The sequence below is a fragment of the Hippopotamus amphibius genome, chromosome 9, assembly GCF_030028045.1.
Source record: "Hippopotamus amphibius kiboko isolate mHipAmp2 chromosome 9, mHipAmp2.hap2, whole genome shotgun sequence".
Classification (NCBI taxonomy): Eukaryota; Metazoa; Chordata; class Mammalia; order Artiodactyla; family Hippopotamidae; genus Hippopotamus; species Hippopotamus amphibius.
In genome coordinates this window covers 55119310-55131348 of record NC_080194.1, presented here as the reverse complement: position 1 = coordinate 55131348, position 12039 = coordinate 55119310, and positions in this window count along the sequence as shown.

Genomic DNA, 12039 nt, shown 5'->3' with positions numbered 1-12039 from the left:
ATGTCAACTCAATGCCTGGGATACTCAGAGAGGTCTTTTCACTTTCGCTAGAATTCTAACACATCCCACTGCTGTGGGGCTTCTGCAATTTCTATTCAGCTCCCACCTTGCAGTAGTCTGTTTCTACTTGGCCTTACAGAGTCTTGATACATTTATGTGCAGTTCAGTTTTGCTCTTGATCAAGTTATGAAACCTCACACGAAATTCTGCCACTCATCCAAGTTCTGTCCTCTTTAGAGCCCTGTGACACAAATTACAGTAATTTCAACAGTCAAATGCTTATCTTGCTTGGCCTCTTCAATTTAGTGAGACTGCAGTGCTTTGCAGAGCAGTCCTACAAGTGGCACCAAGCAAAAGGAACCTGGTGATGGTGGTTGCGGTAGTGGCAGGGACACACGTGCATTTTCCTTCTTTCAAATATCACAGTCTTGAGCTGTCTACTGTCCAGTGTCTGAAAACAGTTGCCTTATATATTTTGTCTTGTTCGTAGCATGAGGTAAGTGCAGTACCCATTACTCTCTTATAGTAGAATTAAAAGTTTCAAAGACAGTTTTGAACAACTCATTAATGTGGGGAAGATGTGTATTAAGGAAATTATGTAACATATTTTCTGATGTATGTATAGGAAAACACACACACACAAATGAAGAAAATTGCAGATATGTTTACTGAACAGATACATTTCAGAGATGTGTTTCCCAACTCAATTTCCACTTTTTGGCAATGTATGTCATAATAATTGGTACTAATGCAAAAAACAATAAAAAATATCATTTTCTTTGAATCTTGGTGTATTAATCCAGTAGGAAAAAATACATCTATCTTGCTAATATATAAATGCCAGAGTAAAGTTTCATGCATTAAGGTAGGTAGTTGACAGTAGATTCTATTATGAAATCCAGTGTTAGGCACTAGACTGGTAATAAAAAATACTTAATCTAAGTGTGAGATTATATGTATGCAGGAGATGAGTAAGGAACATTATAATGGTGTTTAGAGCATTGTTCTATCAGGCTTCAAGTCCTGAGTTCATGATTACTTAATGTACATATGAAAATCTAATACACCCTTTAAATAACCTCAAATCTGGAGAATAAATATAATAAGAATATTGTCTTTTGGAATTGAACATTTAAGGGCAAATTTAAAAAGAAGAGAGAATTTCACATGGGGAGTTTATTCATTAGCACAATTAACTGAGTATCCACCATATCCTTGGGGGCTGTGGAGGCAGAGACACTTCAGGGAGGATTGTATTCCTTCTCCAGGAGTCTGCTAAATGAGATGTATAAGCAAATAGATAATCACAAGAGAGAATGAGAAATGCTTTTTCAGAGGTTGATAAGAGGTATTTTGAGAGTAGAGACAAGGTTATATCTTTCTCTAAGGAAGTTAGGAAAAACTCCAGAGAAGCAATGACAGTTGAAGTATACATTGAAAACTGAGTAGATTTAGAAAGGTAGAGGGTAAGAATAGATATCTCAGTACTAAAGATGACAGGAGCAAAAGTATAATACCAAGAGGAAATATCATTCAGGGAACTTAAATAGACCACTGTGGTTACAAAACTGGAGATTATACTGAAAAGGTGGAATCAAATTGAAAGGGTTTTGTAGGTCATGCTGCAACCAAACTTGGGTCTGCTTGCCCACGAGCAGTAAGGCCAATCTACTGACACTGGGTTGTAGTGAAAGAAAGTGCAGTGCTTATTGCAGGGCACCAAGCAAGGAGTCCAGGCAACTAGTGCTTAAAAGGCCTGAACTTCCTGAAGGCTTTCAGGGAAAGGTTTTTAAAGACAGAGTAAGTGAAGAGGGTTGTGGGGTGTGTGATCAGCCCATGGGCGTTTTTCTCATTCATTGGTGGCGAGCTATTTGGGAACCCGCATCATCAACCTTCTGGTTCCAAACAGTCTGGAGTCGATGTGCTTGTGGGCAGCATGCAGTTAACTTCTTCCTTCTGGTGGGGGTTTTAGTATCTGGAAAACAGCTCAAAGGATATGGCTCAGAATATTATCTATAGCCGCTCAGGAGGAACTAAAAGTCCTAGATTTTGTTTAATGGCTAGACCATTATTATTTTGTCTTGTGTGACTGTTTTCCTTTCTTTCTGCATTTTCTCCCCTCTCTGATTAAATGTACTCTTTGGAACTTGGGCAAGGCCTAGGAGGCTGAAGTTTTTCTGCGGGTGTGAAGGCAGTTGGAGGATATGGTGGTGGGGGGAGTTCTGTTCTGGGAAGGCCCCATAGGATCTGGCTTGGTTACAATGCTAAGGGGTTTAAACTTAGAGGGGGAGCCAAATGTCAAAAAGGGCCTGATGTGATCATATTCCTTTAGGCCTTGCTTTGCAAGTAATACCTATTTATTTAATTATTCAGCAAATATTAGATATTAATTGGATGCCGATACTGTGTTGGAAACAGGGCATTGAACAGTGATTAATTCATTGTCCTTCCCCTTCTGTAGTTTATTATCTGTGGAAGAGACAATCAAATCATAATATATTATGGGATAATTGCTAAGATAAAGGAAGGGCTAGCTGTTCTTTTAGGGACAGCTAAGAAAATCTGATGATGGTAAGAAAAGTATGTAGGTTAGGGAAAGTGATATTTAGGTTGAAACAGGAAGGGGCAGTTAGCTCAGAAAATTGTGGGACGGGGTTATTAAGCATAATGACCAAATAGGTGACAGCCTAGGAGCCAGAAAGAGCTTGGGTCAAGTAATTGAAAGGTTCTCCAAAGGCTGGAATATCTGTGAGCTATTTGTGAGGGAATGAGGTATAATGTTAGAAGATACTATTTTTATGTTAGTAAAATCAGAAAGCTATAGAATGTTAAGCATTAGAAGAATGTAATTATATTAACATTTGAAAAGTTCACTTGAGTGGGAAGAACTGTTAGGAAGTTGTTCAAAAGTCCACCAAGAGATGATGATGACCAACTTGGGGCAGTAATAGAGATGGAGAATAGGTAGACTGAAGAGATATTTTTGTATTAGAATAAAGGACTGTCATAAATTGAATGGGATTTAGGGTTCCAGAGTTCAGAGAGAGGGAGAAGTGTAGTCAAGGATGAATTTTACACTTGTGCCCTTCCTAGTGTCAGTCACTAAGTGGGTAGAGGGTTTGAGTGGCATAGGATTGGACGAATGGGGAAAAATTAATTCAGTTTTTAGCACATTGAGATTATCCTTCTTAAAGAACATTAGACAGAAATAGATAGATTTGGATATATTAGAGATTGGTATAGATTAGATAAATAGAGATAACACTCAGTAAGCAGTTGCCTAAACTTCTGGTGATAATTTGGGCTGGATACACGCATACATATACTTGAAATTTGTTTGCATAAAAATGAGTCCTGGAAAATCAACTTATGACTTGTCTCAGAGCAAGATATATCTTGGGTTTATCTACTCCGGGTGAAAGACATTTACTGTAGTTTTCAAACTGACAGGCAGTTCCGCTAAATTCTTCAGCACTACTTTCTCATTGGTGACAAACAAAACTTAATGCTCAGTAATCCGAAGTGAATTGTGAGTGAAAAATGTTTTGGTATGTTAGCAATGAACAAATAAGTTGTTGATCATAAACCCACAGTAACACTAATGATCAATGGCTAGCAAAATGGCAAAGTCATTTCATCATAAATAAAATGTGAAAGTAGTTCTATTTCTTCAGGTGTTGAGTCTTCTATTCAAGCTTCTGCAATGAAGGGTTTTGTTTTTTGTTTTTTTTTTTTGTTACTAAATTGCCGCAGCTTCTCTGAGAAGTAAAAATGGATTTATTAGATAACAAATATGTCAACATATGATAATGGCAGCTGTTCAGCATAGTTCTAGTTTAAGGTCTTGCATTGGGAGAGTGCCAAGCACTTCTATAAAGAAATGGTCTTCCTGAATCTTATCTTTACCCACACAGTATAACATGTCCTGGTTCATGTTGATATTATTTGCATCTTTCTAGCTTTCAATCTGCTCTAGGTCCTCTCTTTTTAGTGGCTCAATTTAACTGTTTCTCTGGATTTTCATCAACTGAGTGATATCATCAATTGACTTTGGAAACAGTGCGGAGAAATTAGGCAAGACGTTTAACTCAGTTTTCTTATCTGGAAAATGGACAGAATCCTTTAGAGCGCTAGTTGTGAATTAAAATAGGGTACATGTAAAGTGCTACGTGTAAAATGTGTGTTGTATTTTGTAGGCACTTGGCAAATATTTAAGTGCATTTGCTGTAACTACCTCCTTCAAACTCTTTTTCTTGGAATTCCTTCCTGTTCCTGTAAATTGCTTCTATGAGAAACACTGATGAAAGTGTGTATAGATGTTCTGGGCTATCTTCCCTCCCTCCTCAGGGAAGAGTCAGGCATCAAGAAAAGAACATGCTGTTACAGGTTTAGAATGATCATCAAACCTAATGTCTTTAGAAAATCATCCACTAACATTTTTATATTATTAACTCACTTTCTATTAACGCAGAAAGACCTGAATAGAATAAATAGACCATATGTATGTACAATCATTATGTTTTTTTCACATTGAATATAATGTGTACCAATGTCAATAGTAATCAGACATCTCTGTTGAAAAGTGGAAAACCTATTAGAGTGACCCCATGATTCAGATTAGTGGCTTTTCCTATCTTTGACATAAGGAGATTAATAGAGAACTTATTCTATTTCATCAGTGAGGATGCTTATCTGAAAAAACATCCTATTTTATAAATAATTTTGTGTCAATTGATACTAAATAAGATCTATATCCCCCTTGTGAATTAAAATTGGTATCTTTGCTCCCATCTAATTTAAATTTAACATTTTTTATTTTCTGTGCATGAATTATATTTTTGTAGGATTCTGAAATGCACTCTTTAAAAGGACATTTTTCAAGGAGTCCAGATGGTACCAATAATTATTTATTATTTTTAGCTTTCACCATTATCTGTCATCCAATCTGTGATATTATAAATCTTGTTCAGTGCACAGAGTTGCTGTAGCAGTTCAATGAAAAAAATGCTTGTGTAATAAGAGGTTCAGAGGGATACAGCACATTATAGAGGAGGACCTACTTTCCAAGAATTAATTAAAATTTGATGCAGTTAATACAATACAATATATTAATGGATAAAGGATGAAAACTACATAATTATTGCAGTAAATACAGAAAAATCACTTGACAAAATCCAACACCATTTTATGATTAAGAAACTCAACATATTAAGAATAGAATTCCCTCAATGTTAGCAAGGGCTTCTACTAAAAAGCAAAACAAAACAGAGCATAGCTAATATTTTATTTATTTATTCATTATGTATTTATTTTATTGGCTGTGTTGGGTCTTCATTGCTGCACATGGGCTTTCTTTAGTTGCGGTGAGTGGGGGCTACTCTTCATTGTGGTGTGCGGACTTCTCATTGCCGTGGCTTCTCTTGTTTCAGAGCAAAGGCTCTAGGTGCGTGGGCTTCAGTAGTTGTGGCACATGGGCTCAATAGTTGTGGCTCATGGGCTCTAAAGTGCATGCTCAATAGTTGTGGTGCACGGGCTTAGTTGCTCCGCGGCATGTGGGATCTTCCTGGAGCCGAGATCGAACCCGTGTCCCCTGCATTGGCAGGAAGATTCTTAACCACTGTGCCACCTAGGAAGCCCCAACATAGCTAATATTACGTTGAATGGTAAAAGACTGAAAACTTTTCCCCTAAGATTAGGAACAAGATGAGAATGTCCATGCTTAGGAATTTCATTCAACACAGTAGTGAAAGGTTTAGCCATGGGAATTAGGCAAGAAAATGAAGTAAAAGTCACTCTGAATGGAAATGAAGACGTAAAATAATTTCTATTTGCAAATGACATGATAGTGTATATTGAAAATCCTAAGGAATCCACAAAGAAAACATAGAGCTAATAAATGAATTCAGCGAGATACAAGATCAATATTCAAGAATCAATTTTATTTCTATATGCTGGTAATAAATAATCCAAAAATGAACTTAAGGAGACATTTGCATTTGCAATTGCATCAAAGTGAATAATATACTTAGGAATAAGGTTAATAAAAAGTACAAGGCTGTACACTTAAAACTACAAAGCATCATTGCAAGAAATTAAAGTCTAAATAAACGGAAAGACATCTTGTGTTCATGAATTGGAAGACTTAATACTGTTAAGATGATAATATTCCCCAAACTGATCTACAAGTTTAATGCAATTCCTATCAAAATTCCAACTGCCATTTTTTGCAGAAATGGATAAGCTTATTCTAATAGTCACATAAAAATGCAAGGGGCCTCAAATAGTCGAAATAAACGTGAGAAAGAAGATCAAAGTTAGAGGCCTAGTATCTGCAGATTTTTAAATCCACTATAAATCTATAATAATCAAAATAATGTAGTACTGGCATAAGGATACACCTACAGGTCAATGGAATAGAATTGGGAGTCTGTGGATATCTACACGCAAGAGAATCAAGTCAGACTGCTAACATACACCACGTACAAAACTAAAGTGTATCGAAGATCTAAATGTAACAGCTAAAACCATAAAACTTAAGAGAAAAACTATGCATAGATCTTCATGACCTTAGATTAAGCAAAAGTCTTTTAGATATGACGCCATAAGCACAAGCTACAAAAGAAAAAAGAAACTGGACTTTATCAAAACAAATAATGTTTATGTTTCAATAGACACTATCTAGAAGTGAAAAGACAATCCACTGAATGTGAGAAAATATTTGCAAGTCATATTCCTGATAACAGACTGATATTCTAGATATCAGTCTATTATCAGGAATGGAAAGCCCTTACATTATAACAATGAAAATACATATAACTCAATTGAAAAACTGAAAAAGGTTTGAATGGATATTTCTCCAAAGAAAATATACATACATAAGACATATAAAAATGCTCAATATTAGTAGTCAATTGGGAAATGCAAATACAAACCCTAGTGATACCACTTCACATTGGGATTATTGTTATTAAAAGAAGGACAGTTACAAGTGTTAGAGAGGATGTATACAAGTTGGAATTATACATAATGGTACCTCTGCTTTGGAAAACAATCTGGTAGTTACTATACAACCCAGCAATTCTACACCTAGATATATATCCAAGAGAAATGAAAACATATATTCATACAAAAACTTGTACACAAATGTTCAAGATAACATTATTCATAATAACTGATAAATGGAACCATGATACACTTATTACCAGATGTCTGCTAGAAGAATTGTGGCGTGACTTTACACATCATTATTATTCAGATTCTCATCTCTAATTCAGTCAAAATGAGCAGAGCCAAGGAGACTTGAAACCACAAAATATTCACCAAATATTGAGTAAGATAGACACTGGAGTGAGAAATCTGATGGAGGATATAGATGGAGATATGTTTGTAGTCAAGACTGTGAGGAAACTGAATACAGCACAGGTTTAATATTGACGAATTCAGTTTTTCTTGTCTGAGAAGTTCTCTCTCTCTCCTATTCTAAATGATCATTTTGTTGGGTAGAGTGTCATAGGTTGTAGGATTTTCCCTTTCAGCACTTTGAATATATAATGACACTCCTTTCTGGCCTGCAAAGTTTCTGAAGAGAAATCAGCTCCTAACCTTATGGGGATTCCCTTGGATATGACTCTGTTTTTCACTTGCTGCCTTTAGAATTCTCTCTAGCTTTTCCCATTTTGACTGATGTGTCTTTGTATGGATGTGTTTGGATGCATCTTGTTTGTGACCTTTTGTGCTTCCTGTACCTGAACATCTGTTTCTTTCATCAGGTTTGGGAAGTTTTCAGCCATAATATCCTCAAATACATTTTCAGTCCTCTTCTCTCTCTTCTTCTCCTGGGACTCCCTACAGTGCAAATGTTGGTATGCTGAATTTTATTCCAGAGATCCCTTAAACTATTTTCATTTTTTAAAAAAATTGTTTTTCTTCTAGCAGTTCTGACTGGATGATTTCCATTGGTCTATCTTCCAGATAACTTATGCATTCTTCTGTGCTACTTAGTCTGCTACTGATTCCTTTTACATTTCAGCTATTGAATTCTTCATTTCTGGTTGGGTTTCCTTGTTGAAATTATCACTGTGTACACCTATTCTTTTCCTAAATTTAGTTAATACTTTCATTACCAATGCTTTCAGTTCTTTATCTGGCAAATTATTTTTGTTTCACTATTTTTTTCAGGGGTTTTCTTTTGCTCTTTCCCTTGAGAGTAGTTTCTCTGCCTTTTCATTTTGCTTAACTTTCTCTGCCTTTATGAATTTAGGTGAAACAGCCACCTATTGGGATCTTGAAGGGGTGTTCTTATATGGGAGTGTTCCTATACAGGCTGCATGTGACTAATGCCTTTGGAGGGAGAGCTGGATTCAATCTGGATGTAAGTCACGTCTTGCCTCAGCATCGGCTGGCAGCTGTCCTGTTGGTAGGCGGTGGGGCTGGAGATGGAGTGGCTAGTGCTGGAGCCAGATGTCAGTCGGGATTTCCCTTCTGCTCAGTGGCCATCACCAGCCTATCAGGGGCAGGGCCTGATCCTAAATTGCTGGATCAGAAGCCAGAGGGTTGAGGCCAAGCTGGCTCTTTTCCTTTTAAGTGTGTTTCCCCCTCTCTCCTCACCAGGACATTTGCCCCAGATCTAAGGAGTGCTGAAGCAAGTGGGGCCTGTGCGGGCTTAGCTCCTTCTGGCTACAGACAGTGGTCCAAGCTGTCTCTGATGTGCTGCCTGTGCAGGCACCTACAATTTTTTCCCTTGCTATGCTCAGATGCAGCCTTGGGTTCAAGTACCCTCAGAGCCCGTCGCTGCCCTCAGCTTCTGCTGCCCCCATCCTGCTGTGCACCCACACTGCAGGCAGACAGGGCCCTCCTGGACTATTGGCATGTATATGGTAGAGTGGCCACTGTCAGAGATCTGGGCTGCTTCTAATGTGATGCTTGAGTAAATGCCAACAATGCCAGCTGCAGCCCCACCCAGGCTCCACTGTAAGACTAAGTTGCCTCTGCATCCCACAGCCAAGGCTTTTCCCCAGTCCAGTGTTACAATGTGTCATGGAGTGAGTAGGGCTGGAGTGTTTACTTGGGAAACCTGGTAGCCATTAAAGCAGACCTCTCTCCACCTGCCCTGGGGCTTAGCCAGCACCTGAGAGCTCCTTGGGAGCTGAGTCCAGGCTTCCCACAGCCCTCCTGTTAGTCCCAGGTATTGTCTAACCAGCTAAGGGGGCTCATCTCCTCTGCATAGGACCCTAGGACTGGGACACCCAGTCTGTGGCTCAGCTCACTCAATCCCCAAGACAGATGTCCACACATGCAATCTTCTTTTACTTCTGAGTCCCTTACCGGGGCACAAGTCCCAACCCAGTCATTTTTCTTCCCTCCCTGCAGGATGATGTGTGTATCCTTCTTACAAATGTTGGTTGAAAAGGAGTCCTTTTGCCAGTTTCCAGTTAGTTTTCAGTGAGAATTGTCCCACATGTAAATGTGTTTATGATGTAGTTGTGGGAAGAGGTAAGTTCCACTTCCTTTTCTCCACCATCTTGATTGATCTCCTCATTATAAACTCTTACAGTAATCAAAGTCTAGCCAGGAAAACAGAAACAACTCTGAGTACCTTTTAACTAGGTACATGAAAGTACAACAAAGACAGAAGATGTGTTGCCGAATACAGTCTTCAGTCGGAACAGGATTACTGAGACTAAGAAGTCCCATGATCTGTTATCCACAAGCTGGAGGCTAAGGAAACATGATGCTGTAGCTCCAAGTCCAAATTCAAAGACCTGAGTACCAGAAAAACCAATGGTGTAAATCCCAATCTGAGTCTGAAGGCCCCAGAATCGGTGGCCGATGGTTGTTAAAGTCTCAGTCCAAGATGGAATGTCTGAGAACCAGGACTCTGATTCAGGGATGAATGTCCCGATCAAGCAAGAGAGCAAATTTTCATTATTGTACTTTATATATTTTATTTAATTATATTTTCTGACTTGGCCTTCTGTGATCAGGTCACTTAATCTCTGTAGCAAGGAACTCTGTGTCACAGCAGAATTGACTAATTTCAATATTCTTTCAATAGTATTTAAATACATGTAACATAAGCATATACACATATATATATGTATTTCATTTTATAATTGATATTAAGTTTTAATTACTTTACAATTTTGTATCCAGTTGAAAAAAAATGTGATCATCTCAAAAATAACTTTGATTTTAAAAGTTTAAGTGAAATCTTTGAGGCATGTAAAGCTATGTGATTAAGATATATATGTATATAATCAGTCATCTCAATGATCATTTTGATTCATGAAGTTGAAAATTTATTCTAAATTTAAATTTTTATGTACAGCGTAGAACTGACTAATTATGACATATGCATACATAAAAATGACTGAAATTAAGTGATGCTGTTACTGACATTTTACATACTCTCAGTCAAAAAACCAAAAATTCCTTCTGCTTTTAAATTTTATTCTTTATGCCAAATATATGCTCTGGTCTAGTGGCATAAAAATCTCTTCAGTTGAAACCAAAATGCAATAGATAGGAAAATATATTGTTTTTTGGTGAGACTCCATTTTGCACTCATTCAACTAACAAAATATTAAAAATCTGAAAATACCAAATATTGATGAGGTTGCCAATGCAAGGACTTTCTAATCCATTACTAAGGGATGTGTACATTGATGCAACTATTTTGAAAAACAATGTGGCATTACCTCCTAAAGTTAACCATTCTCAAATCTAGGACAGAAGAAATCCAACCATGGTGATTTATCTAAAAGTAGATCATAAGAATTTAAGAATTTTGTACAAGAATTTTCAAAGCAGCACTGTCTGCATTAACAAAACCTTTAAACAATCCAGATATCCATTAATAGAATAATTGGTAAGTAAATTCTATTATACCATATAATAGAATATTATGGAGCAGTCAAAAAAGAATAAACGAAAATGATAACGGCAAAATGGATAGATCATAGCAATATATTGATTGAAGCAAGTTCTGAAAAGTTATGTAAATCATGGTAGATTTTACACACACACACACACACACACACACACACACTCTTTAGGAAGAATTGTGGTTGTTAATATATAGAAGTTAAAGCAGGAAAAACAGGTGTTAAACATAGTACACATATATACTTTTTTTTTTAAGCTCTTTATTGGAATATAATTGCTTTACATTCTTGTACCAGCTTTTGAGGTACACCAAAGTGAATCAGCTGTATTTATAAATATATCCCCACATCCCCTCCCTCCCACGGCTCCCTCACACCCTCCCTGTCCTGGCCCTCTAAGGCATCACCCATCGAGTTGATCTCCCTTTGTTATACAGCAACTTCCCACTGGCTATCTATTTTACAGTTGGTAGTGTAAATATGTCTATGCTACTCTCTCACTTCATCCCAGCTTCCCCTTCGCCCCCCACTGCCCCAAGCCCCTGTTCTCCAGTCCATTCTCTGCATCTCCATCCTTATTCATGCCCTATCACTGGGTTCATCAGTACAATTTTTTTTTTTTTTTTTAGATTCCGTATATGTGAGTTAGAATACAGTATTTGTTTTTCTCTTTCTGGCTTGCTTCACTCTGTATGACAGACTCTAGGTCTACCCACCTCATTACATATAGCTCCATTTCATTCCTTTTTATGGCTGAGTAATATTTCATTGTATATATACGCCACATCTTCTTTATCCATTCATCTGGTGATGGGCATTTAGGTTGCTTCCATGTCCTGGCTATTGTAAATAGTGCTGCAATGAACATTATGGTATGTGTTTCTTTTTGGATTATGGTTTTCTCTGGGTATACTCCCAGTAGTGGGATTAATGGATCATATGGTAGTTCTATTTGTAGTTTTTTAAGGAACCTCCAAACTGTTTTCCACAGTGGCTGTACCAACTTACATTCCCACCAACAGTGCAAGAGAGTTCCCTTTTCTCCACACCCTCTCCAACATTTATTGTTTCTAGATGTTTTGATGATGGCCATTCTGGCCGGCGTGAGGTGATCCCTCATTGTGGCTTTGACTTGCATTTCTCTAATGATTAGTGA